The 21,059-nt window shown below is 39.8% G+C and overlaps 1 protein-coding gene across 7 annotated transcripts in view; it reads left to right on the forward strand.

Moving 5' to 3' along the window:
• LOC115216424 (ras-associated and pleckstrin homology domains-containing protein 1) overlaps positions 1-21,059 on the forward strand; it is a 529,703-nt gene that overhangs the window by 410,002 nt on the left and 98,642 nt on the right. The window lies entirely within an intron of this gene.

The raw sequence follows: 21,059 nt of genomic DNA on the forward strand, positions 1-21,059 counted from the left end.
CACCTTCCCTCTTTTCATGCACATTAAGAAATAACACTCACACACATAAACAAGAATTCAGCACCAAATTGGCAATGCCAAATAGGCAGCACCAAAACAGCTGTGCCAAAATGTCTCATACCCATCTCCATATATTGAAAGCATCAAACAGGCTCAAACTCTGTTTGGGTACCCCTTGAATTAGGCGGGTACTTGCTGACAATATTCTGAGATAAGGGTGCTGTGGTTGAAGTCCAAAATAAATGTTACAGTTTGCAGTGAAGGTGTTAACTAAATAATCAACTAATTATAATTATAATCCTATATTCATTGTTAATTTATCTGGTTGGTTGTACTAACGAGCAATGCTGGATTTTAATTGCTAACCTTATATAACAGGCTTCTTTTCTTATGTTCTGTATAACTTAAACAGAGTGGGTGGGTACTTTGAGGATTTATCAGTTTAATATTCCTCTAGCACTGACTCTGCTGCTGGGGACACTTCCAGGGCTTACTGCGTGTATTGTCTCAACTGGAGAAAGGGCATTGATTCTGTATCACTTGATTTAAAGACTCCGAACCCTTTTATAACCTTATTTTTTTTTTTTGAAATACACTGTCTTTCTTTCTGTTGATTTTAACAATAATGAAAACTTTCATAACACAACTTTCTCCTTATTAACCCGGTGCTTAGGACATCAATTAACATGAAATTTTGATGAAAGGGTTCACTTTAAAATGGCAAGTTTGTATCATAGAACCAGGGACAGTCCCAAATGAATTTGTATCAAAAGGGTTAGGGGTCCGTTGAGTACAACTATTTATTCTGCAAGTACTGAATGAATGTTATTGTCCTTATTAATCTTATATATGGATGGGGCTTATGAGTTGTTTTATTAAGGATCTCACTAGGATTGGTGTGTTTTTAAGGCTTATTATATAGGGTCATTAGCTGTCTCTTCAACATACAGATAATTTATTTGTCCAGTGTGTTAATTTGACTCAAATTTTCAACCAGTCCTCATTGGGGGTCATCTGTAGAACTTCAAATGTTTGATTCCCTATTCTAAAAGCAGTTAGGCGTTTGTTGAAGATGATATCATGGCAAGATTTGTCATCATCATCACATATCGTCATCATCATGTGTTGATGACTCTACAACAAAAGTCTTCCTGATTAAGTACAGGGCAGGTTCTCCCATTGATGATGAAGCCATAGCATTACTTCATTCTGACTTACAGTGTTTTCTTGGCAAAAATATTGGGGTCGTTTACCATTGCCTTCCCCATCTGGGTGGATTTTGGTCCACAGGGAGCTCAACTACCCTTCAACAGGTCTTGTTTTCAGTCCAGCTGGGTGTTCAGACATCCCTGTCACAAGAGTAACAAGCCATTCAAGTGAGGAAGAGCCAGTTTTGTTGCCAACCACTCAACCATGGAACAGGTAATACTGATTTACATGGTACCTGTAACAGGTCTCATCAGCCTGTGATGAGATCCTTGAGCTGAGTAGAAGGCAAGATTATTCATATTAGATGATGTTTAAAAATCTCCCTTGCTCTTTATGTAGTTCCAGTTTTAAAGACAGGGAATTCGTTGGTGGTATATTATGTCACATTTCTTCACAATGGTTCATGCAGTCCCTGTTTTTAAAGACTTTATTGTAAGAGCAACATCATCAATTAACATCTGTTTTCCATGCTAACATGGGTTGGACAGTTTGACAGGAGCTGGGAAGCTGGAGAGCTACACCAGGTTCCAATTGTCTGTTTTGGTAAGGTTTCTATGACTAGACACCGTCCCCTAATGCCAACCACTTTACAGAGTGTACTGGATGCTTTTTACATGGCACCAGCACAGGTAAGATGCAACTGCTGTATCATTGAGAAGGCTGCATTTGCTGTGTCCTGGGCGCCTTGCTTCCCTGGGCATGGACGCATTGAGGCTCCGACGTCTGGCGGCTGACTTGGCGGACACCCATGAAGTTGTCAACCATCGTACAAACAATGGCTCTGGGTGCCTTTTCAGACTCCACCCATCTGGCACCCATGGACATGTTTGCAGGGTCAGAGGACAGCACAGCTCCCATGACTTCAGGAAACATTTTTTCACGCTGAGAGCTGCTGAAGCATGGAACGGGCTGCCGGCATCAGTTGTTAGTTGTCGGGGCGCTGCATCCTTCGAAACTTCCATGCTTTCTGGGGTTCGCCGGCACTACACCTGATTTTCTCCCCTAAATACACACACGGGCATGTGTCTGACTCATACACTGTTCGCTTTCCAGACGTTTTTGCATTACTGCATGTACTTTGTATGCACTTTCTGACAAGTTGTGGTGCACCTGAGCACTATATACAATAATTTCATTATTATTATCATACTCCTGGCCTCATGTATCCTTACTGTCATGTCAGTCAGAAATTTATAGAGGGTAAGGGTTCAGCTACTTACTGCCTTGTGCAGTCTCCACTTTAAGGCTGGAAATATAGAGATTTGGTCCCTACAATGAACAGATAGAATGATAAACAACACAGAATCTATACTCCCTCATTGCATCAGCAGATAAGGAGTATTACTCATACTCTGACTTGAAGTTTTTACAGTGGGATGGGGGCCATACAAATGGGATAGGCTGTTGTTTAGTGTGTGAAACAAAGTGACTCACTTGAGACCACAACAGGTGGGGGCAATGGGGCAATAGCTAGACATATGATGATGTGTCTATGAGACAGCAATTTTAGTGACTTGGTTGATTTAAATATGATTTGTTGTGGAGGTTTCCATCATAATCTGTTCTTGCCTGGTCATTGATCAATGACCAGAAGTGAAAGCCACTTATGGATGTGAGAGGGTCCTTATACTGAAGAAGAATGGATGTTGTGTATTAGGGATAGAAAACTGCTGGTTTCCGTACAGTGTTGAGAAGTGATGAAGCTGTGAAGAACTTCTCCACTTCCTACATTTGATATTAAGTCATAAACTGTGACATTTAAATGCAATATACTTGTTTCTCGATGTGTGTGAGAGAGAGAGAGAGGTCTTTTAGCTGATGACAGACCAAATCAGTGTTCCAAATATACAACTTGGTAATACATCAACAGAAACAACAACATTCATAATTTCGAATGTTGGCACAAAAATGCAATTTGGTGTTGTGCTGTACTGTGAGACACCACACTGCGGTCCCTGTCTCTTCTAGCCAGATTCTGTACTGTAAGACAACAGAACATTACTTTTATACCCTCTTCACTGCCATCTTGTAAATAATAATAATAATAATAATAATAATAATAATAATAATAATCCTTTCTACTAAAGGCACAAGGCTTGTAATTTGTGGGGAGGGGACTAGTTGATTACATTGACCCCTAGTGTTCAACTGGTACTTATTTCATCGACCCTGAAAAGATGAAAGGCAAAGTTGGCCTCAGCTGAAATTGAACTCAGAACATAGCAACAGGTGAAATACCACTAAGCATTTCATCCAGCACGCTAAAGACTCTGCCAACTTATCACCTTAATAATAATAATATAATAATAATAATAATAATAATAATAATAATCCTTTCTACTAAAGGCACAAGGCTTGTAATTTGTGGGGAGGGGACTAGTTGATTACATTGACCCCTAGTGTTCAACTGGTACTTATTTCATCGACCCTGAAAAGATGAAAGGCAAAGTTGGCCTCAGCTGAAATTGAACTCAGAACATAGCAACAGGTGAAATACCACTAAGCATTTCATCCAGCACGCTAAAGACTCTGCCAACTTATCACCTTAATAATAATAATATAATAATAATAATAATAATAATAATAATAATAATAATAGCAATTTTTCTACTCTAGGCACAAGGCCCGAAATTTTGGGGGAGGGGACCAGCTGATTAGATCGACACCAGTATGCAACTGGTACTTAATTTATCGACCCTGAAAGGATGAAAGGCAAAGTCAACCTCAGTGGTATTTGAACTTGGAAATGTAAAGACAGACAAAATGCCACTGAGCATTTGGCCCAGCATGCTAATGGTTCTGCCAGCTCGCCAATGGTTTCAAATTTTGGGACAAGGTTAAGAAGTCCAGGGAAGGGGCCATGTCAGTAACAGTGACCCCAGTACTCAACTGGTGCTTATTTTATTGACCCCGAAAGGATGAAAGGCAAAGTTGACCTCAATGGAATTTGAGCTTAGACTGTAAAGATGGACGAAATACCATTAAGCATTTTGTCCAGCATGCTTATGATTCTGCCAGCTCACTGTCTTAAGAAGCCATGTTCCTATATTAGACACAGTTATTATTGTCCTTCTTCTTCTTGTCTTCTCTCTCCTGCCTCTCCTTTTTCTCCTCTGTCTTCTTTTTCTCCACCTTCTTCTTTTCCCTCTTCTCCTTCTTCTTTTCCACTTTCTTCTTCTCCTTCTTCACCTTCTTCTTCTCCTTCCTCTTCTTCACGTTCTTCTTCTCCTCCCTTCTTCTTTTCTTCTACACCTTCTTCTTCTCCTTCCTCTTCTTCACGTTCTTCTTCTCCTCCCTTCTTCTTTTCTTCTACACCTTCTTCTTCTCCCTCCTTTTCTTCACCTGCTTCTTCTTCCTTCCTTTCCTTTGTTTTTTTCTTAGGCCTTTTAAAAACCATTGGAACACTTCTCAAATGTTTCCATCAGAACAAACACACAAACAGACAAGCCAGGAAAAAAAATTCTTTTTTTTTTTTGGTATATTTATTTTTCATCCTAGCGGAAACATAACTTTGCCATATTCCTTTCCATATTAGCAGCCATATTTTTATAAGGAATATTGACATGCTGTTTACTTAATTCCACCCTGAAACTAGCACCATCACCACCACCACCACCACCACCACACCTCACTGCTAATCTCCACATTAAGGTTTGGTACCCTGTGACTTCTACTTACATCTCTGAACTTCTCAAATGACGCCAATACACTCAATTCCACAGAGCACGTGTGTTCTGTGAATAGAGTCATGTAAAGAATATTCTTTAAGACTCAACTCAACTGGGTTTTTTTTTTTTCTAAATTTTTTATTTTATCTATTTATTTTATTTTTACTTTTCCATTTTTCTTTCTGAATTACTTTCTTCGTGTTTCAACATTTCTCTTTCAATATTTCGCTAACGTCACAGACTTCTTATGACTATTAAGATATAAAATATGTATTTGTGTGTATGTATGACATGTGTGTGTGTACAATCTCTCTTCTACATCAATCAGCCTGCAAGGAATTGAACATAAAAATCTTCAAGATAAAAGAAATTTTATATATTCTTGGTAATACATCAACAGAAACAGCAACATTCATAATTTCAAATGTTGGCACAAGAATACGATTTAGGGTTGTGCTGTACTGTGAGACACCACACTTCTGTCCTTGTCTCTTCTGCCCAAATACTATACTGTAAGACAACAGAACATTACTTTTACCCACTCTTCACTGCCATCTTGTAAATAATAATAATAATAATAATAATGATAATAATAATAATCATCCTTTCTACTAACAGCATGAGGCCTTTAATTTGTCTGGTGGGGACTAGTTGACTACATTGACCCCAAGTGTTCAACTGGTACTTATTTCATCGACTCTGAAAGGATGAAAGGCAAAGTTGACCTCAGCAGAATTTGAACTCAGAACATAGCAACGGGTGAAATGCTGCTAAGCATTTCATCCAGCATGCTATGTGTCATGTGTGTGCATGCATGTTTGCATCAGTGTATATGTGTGTGCATGCATGTGTGTCCACTATATCGATGTGTGTGTGTGTCTCCCCACACCTCCAAACACACCATGGTTACAACGCTATCTGAGTTATACCAAAACCAAAATATTTATCAATATTCTTCAAAATAGATTCTGCAAAACTAGCATCCCATTGGTTCCAGCTTATTGCCTGTGGCCATGCTGGGGCATTGCCACATGTAGTGTATAATATATTTATATGTATCTATATGTGTGTGTTTGTGTTAAATGAAAATGTGACGGCCCAGCCTCTTTAAATGCCTCCAAGACACAACCTTTAGCATCGTTTTGTCCAATGATAGGCATCTCAATATTCATTGTTAAGCCGATAAAAATTATTTAGACAAGATAATGAGACATTTATACATTATTGGACTATAATAACAAAACTCATATGACACATATGCTGCTCTGTAAATTTCCATAGTTACCATATTTCCCAGCTTATAATACGACGACTGTAGTATAAACATATGGTGTAAACCAGTGGTTCACAGACTTTTGGGGGCTGCCGCCCCTTTGACACACTGGCCACATTCCGAGCACCTCCACCCCAACTAACCATCACAAACATAGACCTCTTTCTGGAGCAAATTCAAAGCAACTGTATTTCACAAATAAAACTTAATGAACCCAATATTTTGTTGTTTTTACTTGTATCGCTACCCCATTGTCGCTCCACTTTTTACATGAATCACTATCCCATTATCGCCCCACTTTTTTTCAACACCCCCTGGAACTTTCCACCGCCCCCTAGTGGGGTGGGCAATACCACCCACTTTGGGAACCACTGGAAACATTCAAATATTGTTGCTGTCTTTCCAAATGTGACAGGGAATTTTTGGTCATCCAGAACCATTTTGGTGTTTCAGTCAACCTACTTTTTTTTTTCTTCTTCTTTCTGATGTAAATTTTGGTCTGCAGTAATATCCAATGATAGGCAGGGACAAAATGTTTGGAAACTATTTCAAATTTAGATTTAATATCCAAGGGCCTTCCTCTTAAATTTTCCAGTCCAGAAATAGCCACAAGTACAGTTGATCCAGCCGTTTTACTGTGTACCCAGGCATAAAGTTGGTATTTCTACGTGCTCGCGCACACACACTAGCCATCCCATAATTATTACCACAGACTAGTTCCAATAGCCAAACTCGCAAAGACAATTGAGAACTCTGAAGTTTGGAAATCACAGAAGTTAGAGACTTTTGTTTTCTCGTAAACCTTTCGCCGAATCTAAACTCAGCACTGCAAGATAGTGGAGGTACGTGGCCTAGTGGTTAGGGCAGCGGACCCGCGGTCGAGGGATCGCGGGTTCGAATCCCAGACCGGACGATGTGCGTGTTTATGAGCGAAACACCCAAAGCTCGACGCGATTCCGGCAGAAGGAAATGGTGAACTTCTGCTAACTCTTTCGCCATAATTTTCTCTCACTCTTTCCTCCTGCATCTAGTAGCTCACCTGCAACGGACCGGCGTCTCGTCCACGTAGAGAACCTATACGCCAATCAAATCGGGAAACCGGCCCTTATGAGCTAGGCATGGCTCGAGAAGGAACAAGCAACATTACTGCAAGATAACGTATCATTTATTAATTCGTTTTACAATAAGAATTTTAGTACACATGATAACATCTCATTGAGTTGTGTCTGCAACAAATTCCGGTTTAAAATGCTTCACATCATTTTACATCACTTACTCCAGTAATATTCGTCAGAAAAGCAAGCATAACTCGACTTCCCATCAACTTGGGTGTCTGTAAAATCAAATACCATCATTAAGAGCCTAAATAATTGTAATCTGTTTTGACTATGTTCTGTGGAGCTGTGATGTGTAGCTACGACTACTTTGAAGTTGAGAGAATTAGACGAGCGGCATACTGAGTTATAAAATCAGTGCCGTTGTTGGGACTCGATCATTTGACCCTTTGATCGATGGTTTGATCTCATGACCACTAAGATTTTCGCTGTCGAACTTCGCTTGGAATTAAACTGAGAAGTGCAAGGGAGACAACTCTACTCTGACACAACCACACACTGTTATGTTCTGTTTAACTTGACGGATTATTATTGAATGGATTCTCATAGGGGAATGAAGAGGGTGTTAATGGGCGGGAGGGGGGATTATGGAGAGTGGTGGGATTACGTAGACAACTTCTAATTCTTATTTCAAAGTTAGACCTTATGACTAAGACGTACTGTTACTTAATACTTTTTACAAGAGAGAAAGATATCAACATCGCTTTATCTCATTCGACTTTACACACACTCTTCATCAGCAGTACCTACTTGGTACATCGCGAGATGGCAGAATCTTAGCGCGCCGGACGAAAAGCTTAGCGGTATTTCGCCCGTCGCTACGTTCTGAGTTCAAATTCCGTCGAGGTTGACTTTGTCTTTCATTTTTTCGGAGTCGATAAATTAAGTACTAGTGAAACACTGGTGTCGATGTAATCGATGTATTCCCTCTCCCAAAATGGCTGCTCTTGTGGAAAACCACCATCATTATTATTATTTCATTATTATTATTAAGGGAACGAGCTGGCAGAGTCGTTAATGCGCCGAACGAAATGTTTAGCAGTATTTCACCCGTCGCTACGTTCTGAGTCCAAATTAATCGACTGCCACCCCCCACCCCCACAAAAAAATTTCGGGCCTTGTGCCTAGAGTAGAAAAGGATACTAAGGCATTTAATTAGTGACTTACTGACACAGAATTTGTTGTTCACTGATAGTAGGTTCTCTTTTACTTTTGCACAGGAAGTTTAAACAGGATAAACCTATCCTGGTGGTTGAAATGGGCTTATGAAAAATACTGCCTTTATCCTTAGGACATGGTTTAATTTTCATTACTTATTTACGGACACATTTCAATGTCATCATGCTTGGAAAAGCAGTAAATCATACTTTTGTGTGAAGTTGGTCTGAATTCTCCAACTTTACGATAGATAGAAAAAAAAACTACAAGATTTTATTAAGAGACACAGCAAAGGAGAGGTGACAATCGTCAGAAGCAATTTGTTCAGCTACGTATGTATAGGAACGAATGTGTTGTTTTCATGAAGACAGCTTTGCTCTGGTGGAGACCAATCTCTCGGGTTATGAGAGTGAGATTCAGTTTAATGCGACTGTAGTCAAGGTACATAACTCTGCCTCACTCACTGCATTAGATTCTACCTGTCTTTGTTTTGCAAGTTGACTTAAAGAAGGAAATCATCTGGGTGTGTTAATGCGTGTTTATGTTACACAGACACCCGGAATGAGAGATTCAATTACTAGACTACTGGCCTCATGGCTTAACTGTGCTTATTCCAGTTTCACCCATTATAGTTCAATCGCTCGCGGTAGTAACGAATGATACACATCCATACAAATTTAAAGCTAATTGATTGAATAAATAAAATATCTTACCTTCCACCACCATCAACAGTACCGCTGTTGTAAAGCTCAAAGCAATTCTAAACAAAATAAATTTCAAATTTTATCGGCCCAGGATTGGCTGTTGTAAGAAGTTTGCTTCCCCAACCACATGGTTCCGGGTTCAGTCCCACTGGATCTAATCAGTTCGTGCCGGTCTCGAGGCCAATCTTCCCTGGAAGTTTCATCCGAATCCATGCAGCAAATCTTGAGATCTCTTGTCCACGGACAAGAAAACGAACACTACTGAAAGCAATACCTCCGCCTTAGCTAAGACGGAGGTAATAAAGATTTCAAATTTTGGCACAAGACCGGCAATTTCAAGGGAAAGGTAATTCGATTGCATCGACTCCAGTGCTCAACTGGTACTTATTTTATCGACCATGAAAGGATGAAAGGCATAGTCGACCTCGGTAGAATTTGAACTCAGAATATAAGGACGGACGAAATGCCGCTAAGCATTTTGTCTGGTGTGGTAACCATTCCGCTAGCTCGCCGACCCCAATAATAATAATAATTATTATTATTATTATTATTATTATTACTAGTAGTAGTAGTAGTGAGTGAGAGAGCAGTGCATGCCATCAAAGTGACACTGGGGTGAAATATCCGAAGCCCAGAATACCCGTCTGATAAGGGTACACCAGGCACATGCACCACATTCATATGTGCGTCACATGGTGATCTCATATCAAGATAAACAGCACATGATCTTGCAAGTGGGACCCAGTTAGAGTTCTCTTCTGCTCGAGTAGCCCATTCCACTCAAAAGGTCCCTGAATAAGGATGTTGAACGAACCACCCACGTTTCCAAACCTCTAAGAATTCCTTTCAACACACGGCTATGATGCTCCCCCACTACTTCTACTTATGATCAGAGATGCACATATCGTCAGCCACTAAGGGACATGGTCAAACAACTGACAAGTAAATCTGTGGTATTGAGCAGAATATTTGCTGTAGCCCATATTTTATACAAAGACAAAACAATGTACATGATAACACTTCCAATCAGTTACGATTAGAAACCACGAGAGCAACTGTCTGGTCCTGCATCATGGCATTTATTTATTATTATTATTATTATAATTTTCTACTAAGGGCACTAGGCCTGAAATTTTGGGGGAGTGGACTAGTCGATTATATCGATTCCTGTACGCAACTGGTACTTAATTTATCGACTCCTAAAGGATGAAAGGCGAAGTCGACCTCGGCAGAATTTGAACTCAGATTGTTAAGACGAGCGAAATACCGCTACATCAAATATGGTGTTAATTTTGATGATGTTAATGGTTTGAGGATGATAATAATATGATGTGTTATTTATAAATATTTAATGTAATACTGGTCCTGTCATATAAATCACCAGTGTGGTGGTCCCAGCGGCAACGTTTTAACAAATATCGAATCAAAGGGACATAACCACCGCCAGTAACTACTTTCATTTTCTCTCCTATGGTGTTTATTTATGAAAGAAAGGGCGGAGGGGTGGAAATATCCCTACGACCACCCTTCTACTACCACTCTCACTTCTTTCCTGCACTCGGTTATATCGTAAAATGTCACCCCAACCAAGCCCACCGCAAAAAAAACCATCTCCGGTAAAGATGAAAGTGAAACTGTTGTCAAAACTTCACGTTACAACACATAACTATTAATAATCCCCGATGAGGTAGCATCAAATGGGATTATCACCAGTGGAGGAGGAGGAGGTGGCGGTGGTGGTAGTAATGGTGATAATGTACAAGATATGAAGGACCTGCTGGGTGGTATGAGTTGAAACAGTACTGTAGCTGGTGGTGGTGGTGGTGGCGGCGGCAGCAGCAGTAGTAGTAGTAGTGTTAGTAGTAGTATAGTAGTAGTGTTAGTAGTTGTAGTAGTAGCAGCAGCAGTAGTGACGGACCACCCTGTTGATAGTATTTGAAGGTGATTTGTATGTGTAAAATATATATATATATATATATATATATATATGTATATTATTGTCTCAGTCATTTGACTGCGGTCATGCTGGAGCAACGCCTTTAGTCGAGCAAATTAACCCCTGGGCTTATATATACATTCATATCATATAATGTTGTTTGTATAAATATATACATATGTGTGCGTACGAATATGTAACAATGTATGTATATTTATATATGTGCATATATATATACGCACACATGTGTGTATGTGTACATCATTATCATCATTTATCGTTTGCATTCCATTCTGGGACGGATAGGACAGTTCGACGGTATCCGAGGAACCAGAGGATTGCGTTGCGCTCTCTGCTTTGGTATAGTTGCTATGGCTGGATGCCCTTTCTAAACCCCACCACTTTAAAGAGTGTGCTAGATACCCTTTTCGTAGCACGGAAACCAGTGAGGTTACCAAAAAAAGTGCAAGGCCCCTGAACTGAGGGTGGTGGCTTTATGCCACGTGTTGAGAGACTAAAGAATGATAGAGGGACAGGAACCGGTATCTTGTAGTGTAGAGACACATGTGAGAAGTAGATATATACATACATATGCACACATGTATATACGTACACACACACACATGTTCATATCTATATAAATTGGTGTATATGCATAAATATGTGCTTATATATGAGTAGGTCATGATCTCGTATACGTATATATAACTATATACCTGCACATACACACATATGTATCTGTATTTGATTATGTATATATATGTGTGTGTGTGTGTGTGTGTGTGCTCTGCAGTACGCAGAAAAAGCAGTGTATGTATAAACATAAATACTGCTTTTTCTGCATACAGCAAAGAAAACGGGGAAACCCTCAATATGTGGCTTGGTCAAGCAGCGCGCGCGCTCACACATCAAACGTGATAAATCAATGAATCAACGAATCGATGTCAATTACAGTGAACCTACTTCCTGTTAGATACGACTATGTGTCCCTCTGGTGGGGCCAGCAGTCAAGTATGTCCCCTTCCTCTCTTTATTTAGTCATTGCAGGCTGCTGGTATCACATTCGACTTTCTCTCTCTCTCTCTTTCTTTCTCTCTTTCATTCTCTTTCACTGTTTCCCTTTAGATTTGGTCGTGGTTGGAGAAATTTCAGTGAATGATTTGTGATTAGGTGAATGTGTGTGTGTGTTTGTTTGTATTAGTGTATGGTTTAACATTTGTTTGTGTGAATGTGTGAGAGTATGGCTTTATTATGTTTTCTTAGCTTTTATAAGTTCCACTCATTGGAGAGCAAGCAATGCCAAAGGCACTAGTTTCACCGATTTCTACATCATATCAATAATTGATCCCAGCACTTATTTTATTGATTTCTATTCATTGAATGGCTAAGTTACATTCTGACTTAAATGATACACGCTTTGCACTCACACACACGCACATATCTTAAGGGCTTCCAAAATTTCAGTCAAATGCCAGAAGATAAATGTTCTTCACATGACTTTGCACTCACTACATGTGATCAAGGATCGCACATCGTTCCATGCTGTATGTCATCTTTTGGAAAGCCATGAGCCCCACAACAGCCCATTTCTCTATTCCCTTCAAATGCAAGCTCTTCTTGGGAAAAGGGAGCAAAGAAATCGATATTACCATTTGTTCTACGCATGCGCGTCATAGCTAGGGTTGCGCTTATCTGCACACACGCACGCGCACACATTAAAATGGAGACGTGATGTGGTTGCTCGCTCAACCTGCTAGAAACAGCAGCCAAATTGTATCTTAAATCATACCCTAACGTTTTATAAAGGACAGGTTGAATAATGTAGTCTGCGGTGAACTATGCCTGAACAAAGGATAGGATGGTGACATTTTGAACAGGAGGGTGTGCTTTGGGGGTTAAATAACAATACAAGCATACACACTGGGACATCACGCGCATAACATTTGTGCCTACATATACTTACGTACGCCTGCAGGGATCTGCATGTACGTACACTAGGGTATTAACACATGCACACACTCGCACGTATACTATTCTATACAAAGCTATACATACACACACTAGGACATCAACACGTACTTAGCCATACTAAGACACACACAGACGTATACATAGTCTTGTACAAATGTACAAACATGCTCTGTTGGGGACGGACATACATACATACACACATGCATACATTAATGTAGCCCTGAACAGATGACTAGGACATAGACGCTTACATGCACACACACACACAACCATTTTTGGTTTTTTTTTTTTGATTCAGTGTAATCATCAGTTGCTTGGCAACCAATTGATGCAGTTTCACCACAGATGTCTGTCATCATCATCGCAACTAGTACATGAATATTAAAATCTTAAAATAGCAACAGCATTTGTCCCCTTTTTTAATGACTGACAGTGTCGGGAGAAAGGGTGAGAGTAGTGGTGATGGGGAATGGATCAAGAGATGGGGCTAGTGGTGTTGTATAGCCCCAGGTCAGCTCTCTTTGAGCAGATCTATGATGAAAAAGCATTTCGAACTCGACCACCCGGTCTCTTCTTCAGACATAGTCTACCTTGGATCTTATCGTCCAATGCCTCCTTAGACATCTTTAAATAAGGTAGCGTGAGATTTGACTACTACTTCTAGCAGGTTTAGCAGCCATTTAAAGGCTCCTTTGTTGGTGATGACAGTAGCGGGGTGAGGAATCTGTGGTGGGTGTGACAGTATACGGTGATGGCGGAGAGTGGAGGGAGAGACCAGGACTTGGTCTTCATGTAATTGTTAAGGGATCGGAGAAGGGGGGGATTAAATTAAGGATTGGGAGCTGACTGGTGGTAGAACTGGTAATGGTAGGGCACCAGTGGAGAAGGGGGGGGGTTCGCTATTATTATCATCACACATACATATGTATGTGTGTATATGTATATATACATATATATGTATGTATGTATGTGTGTATATATATATATATATACACACACACACCGACTGACATTTTCCTTATTTCCTATATATTGTAATTATGTTTTCATTGTGACTCTGAGATATAATGGTAGCGATGTTGGGGTGGGTAGGGTGGGGGGGGCTATAGTGGCGATGGGAATGGGTAGGGACTATAGTAGCGATGGCGGTGGGGCTGCTGCTGTTCTCTCTCTCCATCTCTCTAATGGGGTTGGAATGGTGTTGATGGGAGTGGTGGCAATGGTGGACGAGTAGGGGGTGATGCTGTTGTGGTATGGTGTGGCTATTGCCATGGCGGCGGCGATGGTGGTGATGTGGCACTTTGCAATGATTGTTGGCGGTGGGTAAAGAGGATTTTTGGTAGTGAAGATGGGGGGATGTGGAGGTTGCAGTGATGGTGAAGATAGTGGTGGTGGTGGTGGTGTGAGGAGTTAGATTTCTATCAAGAACACATCACTTTAGTATTGAAGTCAAGTACTTTGGCTTCCTGGATCAATAACACCGCCACCACCACCACCATCGCTGCCGCCACTGCTGCTATCTTCAACCCTGTTTCCACCACTAATAACATCAGCACTGCTGCTGTTGTTGCTGCTGCTGCCAATTCCTCACTGCCTCTCTGCTGTTGCTGTTAATACCATCACCACCACCGCCACCACTGTCCCATAGACATATTTCCTTTTTTTTTTTTTCCCCCTGTCTAACATCTCTATATTCTCTCTCTCCCTCTTGCTATCGTTTTATCTTTCTATCTATCATTTTATCTCTCTATTTATCTTAGCTCACTCACTATCTCTTTGCATGTGTTCCTAAGTATGTTTCTCTTTATTTGTGTATGTTTGTGACACTGTATTTGTCTGCAACTGTGTGTGTATATGTATTTTTGTGTAATCATGTGTTTGCGTATGTGTGTGTGTCCACTTCCCCCGACAACCACTGCCCTGCAAATATATAATCAGCCTGCAACACTGCCTTGTCCTCCTATGTCAGATGTTATAACCTTCTTACTGTGATTGGAGCCTTATTTGGGGGTTTAGTAGGGTAGTTAGAGACTAGGCAATTAAATTTGTCTCTAAACCCTAAAAAAAAATTTTAATAACAATTTATAATTTTTGCCGAGATTCCATTGAGTTTGTCAAGTAGAAGCCGAGATGTGTGTAGTTTTCTATCAAAAGGACCTAGTGAATGACTGATACCTATTTCATTGATACCGCAGTGGAGTGATACATGAATATGAGCTTTGGTGAAATTTGAAACTTTGACTAAGAATTGGAAGACATTGTTTTGTGGATGTTAACCATATGCTACAGGCTAGTGAGTGTCAGACTCCACTCCACATACCAGCTGGTGTATGTCAGTGAGTGTGAAATTTCACTCCACATACCAGCTAGCGTGACAACTAAATGGTTTCTGGTTCACTCCCACTGCATGGCACCTTGGGCAAGTCTCTTCTAGTATTGCTTCGCATTGACCAACACCTTGTGAGTGGAATTTGGCAGGCGTAAAGTGGACCCAAAGTCATGTATGTGCACATGTGTGTGTGTGTGTGTGTGTTTGTATTTATATGTTTCACCATAAATCAGCAAAGAATGTAAAAGTTCTATGAACAACCAGTGTTCTTGGAATGAAGCGCATTAATTCAATAGACTCATCCTTGTCACTTCTGCCCTCGGAAAAGAACAGCAAACTAGGGGTTAGCAAATTGGAAACCTTTAATAGATGAATGTGTTGTGTTCACTAACTGTGGTCATCGTCATCATTTAGCATCTGTTTTTCATGCTAGCATGGGTTGGACAGTTCGACAGGAGCTAGCAAGGCCAGGAGCAGCACCAGGTTACATAGTTTGTTTGGCTAGGTTTCTACAATTGGATGCCCTCCCTAATGTCAACCATTTTACAGAGTGTACTGGTTGCTTATTATGTGGTACCAGCATCATCAGGGTCACCAAGTGCCTTGCAAGGCAAAAACCCCTCAACTGGAAGCAGGGAGTTATATTGTGTGGGTGGGCATGACTTTGTGTCAGTTGAGAGATTTAAGGTATAGAAGGGACATACATAGGTGTCTTACTGTAGAGTAGATACATGGATACCCCAGTTGAAAAGACTAAGGAAGGTGATATTAATTAAATAAACAAGTACTTTGGGGTTGGGAGATAGACACAGTAGATGTGATGAAAGGTGAATGGGTGAGTTGTGTGAGCATGGTTCAAGAGAATCTACTGTTTGCTGGGTGAGAGAAGCAGAAGCCATTATAGTAGTGATAGAAGAGACCAAGAGGAAAGGATGAAAATCTGCTGTGGTTGTTATTTAGCTCTAGGCCTGCCCTGATCTTGCAGACCTGTAACCATTTTGCCTTTTGCCTTTGTACAGGAAACCCAGATAGCATTATCCAGCATGCTCCTTATTTTTAAAGACTGGTGTGATTTAATGGAGATTTGGCTATTGTTTTTAATAATCTCAGTGATCCTTGACCATTTTTTGCCTATGGACCTCTTTGACTCCTATTTTATGCAAATGGACCCTCATAGCTATTCTGTTTATATTTTTATGATTAAATATGATTAGGAATTGTATTAAAAAAATTATTAAAATATTGAGAATTGTAGAAATATAATCAGTTTATTGCTGATAAATTTTAAAAGTAAAATCGTATATGGACTCCCCCAAGGGTCATATGGACCCTATATAAGAAACACTCATCTACGGGTTCCTCTATTGGCTTCTCAGGCTGTGGTAGTAGAGTGCTGTTAGGTGTGACTTTGTCAGTCTCTGTCCGTATGTGTAACAGCATTGTAATGTGGCATTACTGGATCCTTGTAGAAAGTCAACACCTGATCAGGGCTGAAAGTTTTTTCTGGCACTCAAGAGGAAGAAGGCTCATCTTTTTGGATGTAGTTTAGAATGTTTGTCTCTGAGAAACAGCAGCAGCACTGTAAAGACATGTGGTCTGGTCTGTCTGTGTGTTTAGCAGCAGCAACTATCCCAGACAGTTGAGCAATGCTGTGTAATGTGATGTATACAAGTGTTTAACAGCAGTATGATGTGGATTTGCGAACAGTACCATAATGTGGCTTTAGGATGTCTATGTATGTAACAACTGCACTGCTCCGGATATAAGAGCAGTACCATGATGTCATCTAAGATGTTTGTGTTAAAGCACCATTAGCCCAGATAGAAAAGCAATATTGTAATATGGTCTACAGTGCTTATATATGTAACAGCAGCACTGTCAAAGATATGGAAGCAGTACTGTAATATGGTTTATTATATTTGTATGTGTAACAGCAGCTGTAGCAGCAGCATTGTCCCAGACATGTGATGTAGGTTCCTTCCACCTGTACTTGGTTTAGATCAGGAGTTCCCAAGCACCAGTCTGCAGACCAGTGCCAGGCCATGAATTATTTGGTACCAGGCCTCATGGGAAGAATAAATTTCTAAATTTTATTTCTGTTTTATTGACTATCACAGTTTACTGGGTGTTTTTGCGAGAATATTCTTTGTAAGTCTGGTACTTATTCTATCGTCTCTTTTGCTGAACCGCTAAGTTACGAGGACATAAACACACCAACATTGGTTGTCAAGCGATGTTGGTGAGACAAACACAGACACACAAACATACACACACACACACATACATAAATACACACACACACACTATGAGCCTCTTTCAGTATCTGTCTACCAAATCTACTCACAAGGCTTTGGTCAGCCCGAGGCTATAGTAAAGACACTTGCCCGAGGTGCCAAGCAGTGGGACTGAACCCAGAACATTGTGGTTGGTAAGCAAGATACTTATCACACAGTCATGTGATAGATATGCATTATACATTAAGTAATTGAATTACATATTGTACACTTTATTATTTTTTGTTATGCATGTGATCTGTCAGTCTGTGGAAAAATTGTTTTGCATGAAACTGGTCTGTGATGCCAAAAAGGTTAGGGAGTGCTGCCTTAGATGACGTTTTTGTTTACATTCCAATAAAAGAATCTTCCCAACTGTGCTACTATCTACCATGCTTGTGTATTATCTTGGAGGGAGTGAGCTAATGTACAGTGTAGATTAATTCACTAAGAAAATCATTGTGTGGGTTGTTCAACAAGGTACGGAACCCTCGTTTGTCATTTACAACAGGATTCATGTGTGTGTGTGTACCATGGCTGTGGAGTCGGAGCTGGAAACAATTAAGGGGTAGCTGGAGTCGGAGTTAGTAAAATAGACCACAATCACTTAATTACATAGAGGGGTCAGATTCAAAGTTTTTTGTTTTGACTACACAACCCTGATATATACAAATGTACATATACAAGTAAGTGTATACATGCAAAAGAAGTTGGAAAAAAATAGTACTCAAATAGCAAAAGTAGAGTAATATATCATTTATTAAAGCCTCCAAAATCTTCAAACTGTTACTCAGAGTTTCACATTACCATTCATTGGACAGTTGGGATAATACTAAAGATATATATATATATATATGTATATATATATATATATATATATATATATATATATATATATATATATATATATATATGGTACCTGTGCTGGTGGCACATAATAAGCACCATTCAAATGTGGGTCGATGCCAGTGCCACATGACTGGCTCCCTGTGCTGGTGACACATAAAAAGCACCATCCGAACATGGTCAGTGCCTGTCTTCCCCTGACTCGATCATGTGCCAGTAACACATAAAAAACACCATCCTAATTCGGTTGATACCAGTGCCGCTTGACTGACTCCCATGCTGGTGGCATGTAAAAAGCACCCAGCTGTAGAAACCTTGCCAGATCAGACTGGTGCTTGGCGTGGCCTACTAGCTTGCCAGTCCCCAGTCAAACCATCCAACCCATACCAGCATGGAAACCGAATGTTAAATGATGATGATGATATATAATATCATTTTCACAACCTAGCATGGATTAGACAGATATGTGACTGATACATTGTTTTACAGCCAGATGTCTTTCCTGCCACTAATCCTTATTTATTTTGACAAGTAAAGAATATATTATTCCACATGACTGCAAAGGCTCAAAGCTAGTGGATGATCCACTGACATAGGAAAGAACAAGAACAGCACCACGTGTGGCTGAGCCATTTTTGGAGAAGCACAAATGTACATGCACACAAACTCACTCTCCCAAATGCACACATAACGTGTGTGTGTGTGTGTGTATGTATGTATGTATGTCAATATGTTTATACAGTTTGATTTAAATTACATGACAAAGAACCAGTATTTAGAACTGCATGTGCATTCTTAGACATCCAAAGAGAACTTGTATTACTGTTCAAGTTTTCTTTGAATGCTTTCTATAGTTTGAAGATCACAGAGTACATATAGAAAAAAAACTAAACAGTTTTGTCCATAAATTATTTAGCAACATCATCTGTCACAAGTTTCATTAATAGTGAAAAGATCTATGATATAAAGAAAGCCTTATAAGCAAATTATATCAAATCTTCAGAGATTGCATAACTGTAGTAAGTTTTATTGTTTGTAGTTGACTCCAGACAGTTTTGATAGCAATGACATAATGACTGTAGTTATGGTTATTGATTTCATAACACTGTCTAGAGTCCAACATAAATATTAAAAATTACTCATGGGAGTTACAGTCTCTGAAGATTTGATAATATAATCTGCTTATGTAATGGATATTTTCTTTATTATTAATGAAATACTTGGAAGATGATCTAAATAATTTATGAACAAAGAACAAACTCTCCTATACACACACAAACGCATACATACACACACATACATACACACAACAGACTTCTTTCAATTATTCACAATGGAACCAAACCCAAAACCATGTGGTTGGGAAGTGAACTTCTTAACTACAGCCATGCTGGGGTGGGGTGTCCTCTAACCAGAGACATGGTCCAAATGAATGCAACAGAGTAGACTTTCCTAAAGACCTTGAAGGTGCAGGATGGTGCTGGCAGTGCTGCTTCTGGTGGAGTTAAACCAACTGAGGGATTAAGTCTACAACTCAGAGAGGACAAAGAACCAGGTTTAATACCACAAAGTTGACATTCTTTCAGGTCACCCAACTCCAGTGCCTTTGGTTGGGTTGAATTGGTATTTTCTTTATCAATCTCAAAAGATGAAAGGCAAAGTTGATGTCAGCAAAATTTGCATGTTACACTTCCCTGTAGCTTGAGGGTCTGGCTCAACACATCTTCTGCACCATCGTCTTACTTTCTCTCCTCTCTCTTTTTTCCAACTGGGGTGGTCATATATCTCCTTTTACTGCAAGCAGGGTTGTGGAGTCAAAACAAAAAAAACTTTGACTCTGACTCATCTTTATGTAATTCATTGATTCTGGTCTACATATCTCATAAAATATATGCATATGCTTGTACTTTGAGTAGGCCTATATGTTATAACTGGTTTATATTAAGGAATAAGGGCATTATGAGTCGGAGTCAGAGTCGATATAGTTTTACTGACTCTGACTCCAGCTACCTGTTAATAGTTTCCAACTCCGACTCCACAGCCATGACTGCAAGACACCTTCTTCTGTCCTTCTGTTCAAACTCCAACCCCCTCATCACTTGGCACAATACTACTCCCCTCAGTTGAGTGGGGTCCTGTCTTTCAAGTTACTTGGTGACCTCGATGATGCTGGTGTCACATGAAAAGTGCCCAGAACACTCTGTAAAGTGGTTGACATTAGGAAGGGCATCCAATCATAAAGAAAACCACATCAAATCAGACAATAAATCTTGATGCAGTCCTCTGGCTCACCAGCTCCTGTCAAACTATCCAACCCATGACAAGCAACCATTAGATGATGACTACAATGATGATGATGATGATGATGATGTGTTTCTCTCTTGATATTGTTTGCATGTGTATGCAAATGGTGTCATTGCTTACAGTTTGTCTTAAAAACATGTCCAGCTGTTCATTGTTTGAGGGACTTTGGGGTAATATTACATTTCTTGAAAAGCGATGAAGTTTGGCAACCAAAAGAGCATCCAGCTGCAGAAAATTAGGAAATGTCCTTCAATAAAATTTTATTTGGTCAAT

Source organism: Octopus sinensis, linkage group LG10 (genome assembly GCF_006345805.1).
Source record: "Octopus sinensis linkage group LG10, ASM634580v1, whole genome shotgun sequence".
Taxonomy (NCBI): Eukaryota; Metazoa; Mollusca; class Cephalopoda; order Octopoda; family Octopodidae; genus Octopus; species Octopus sinensis.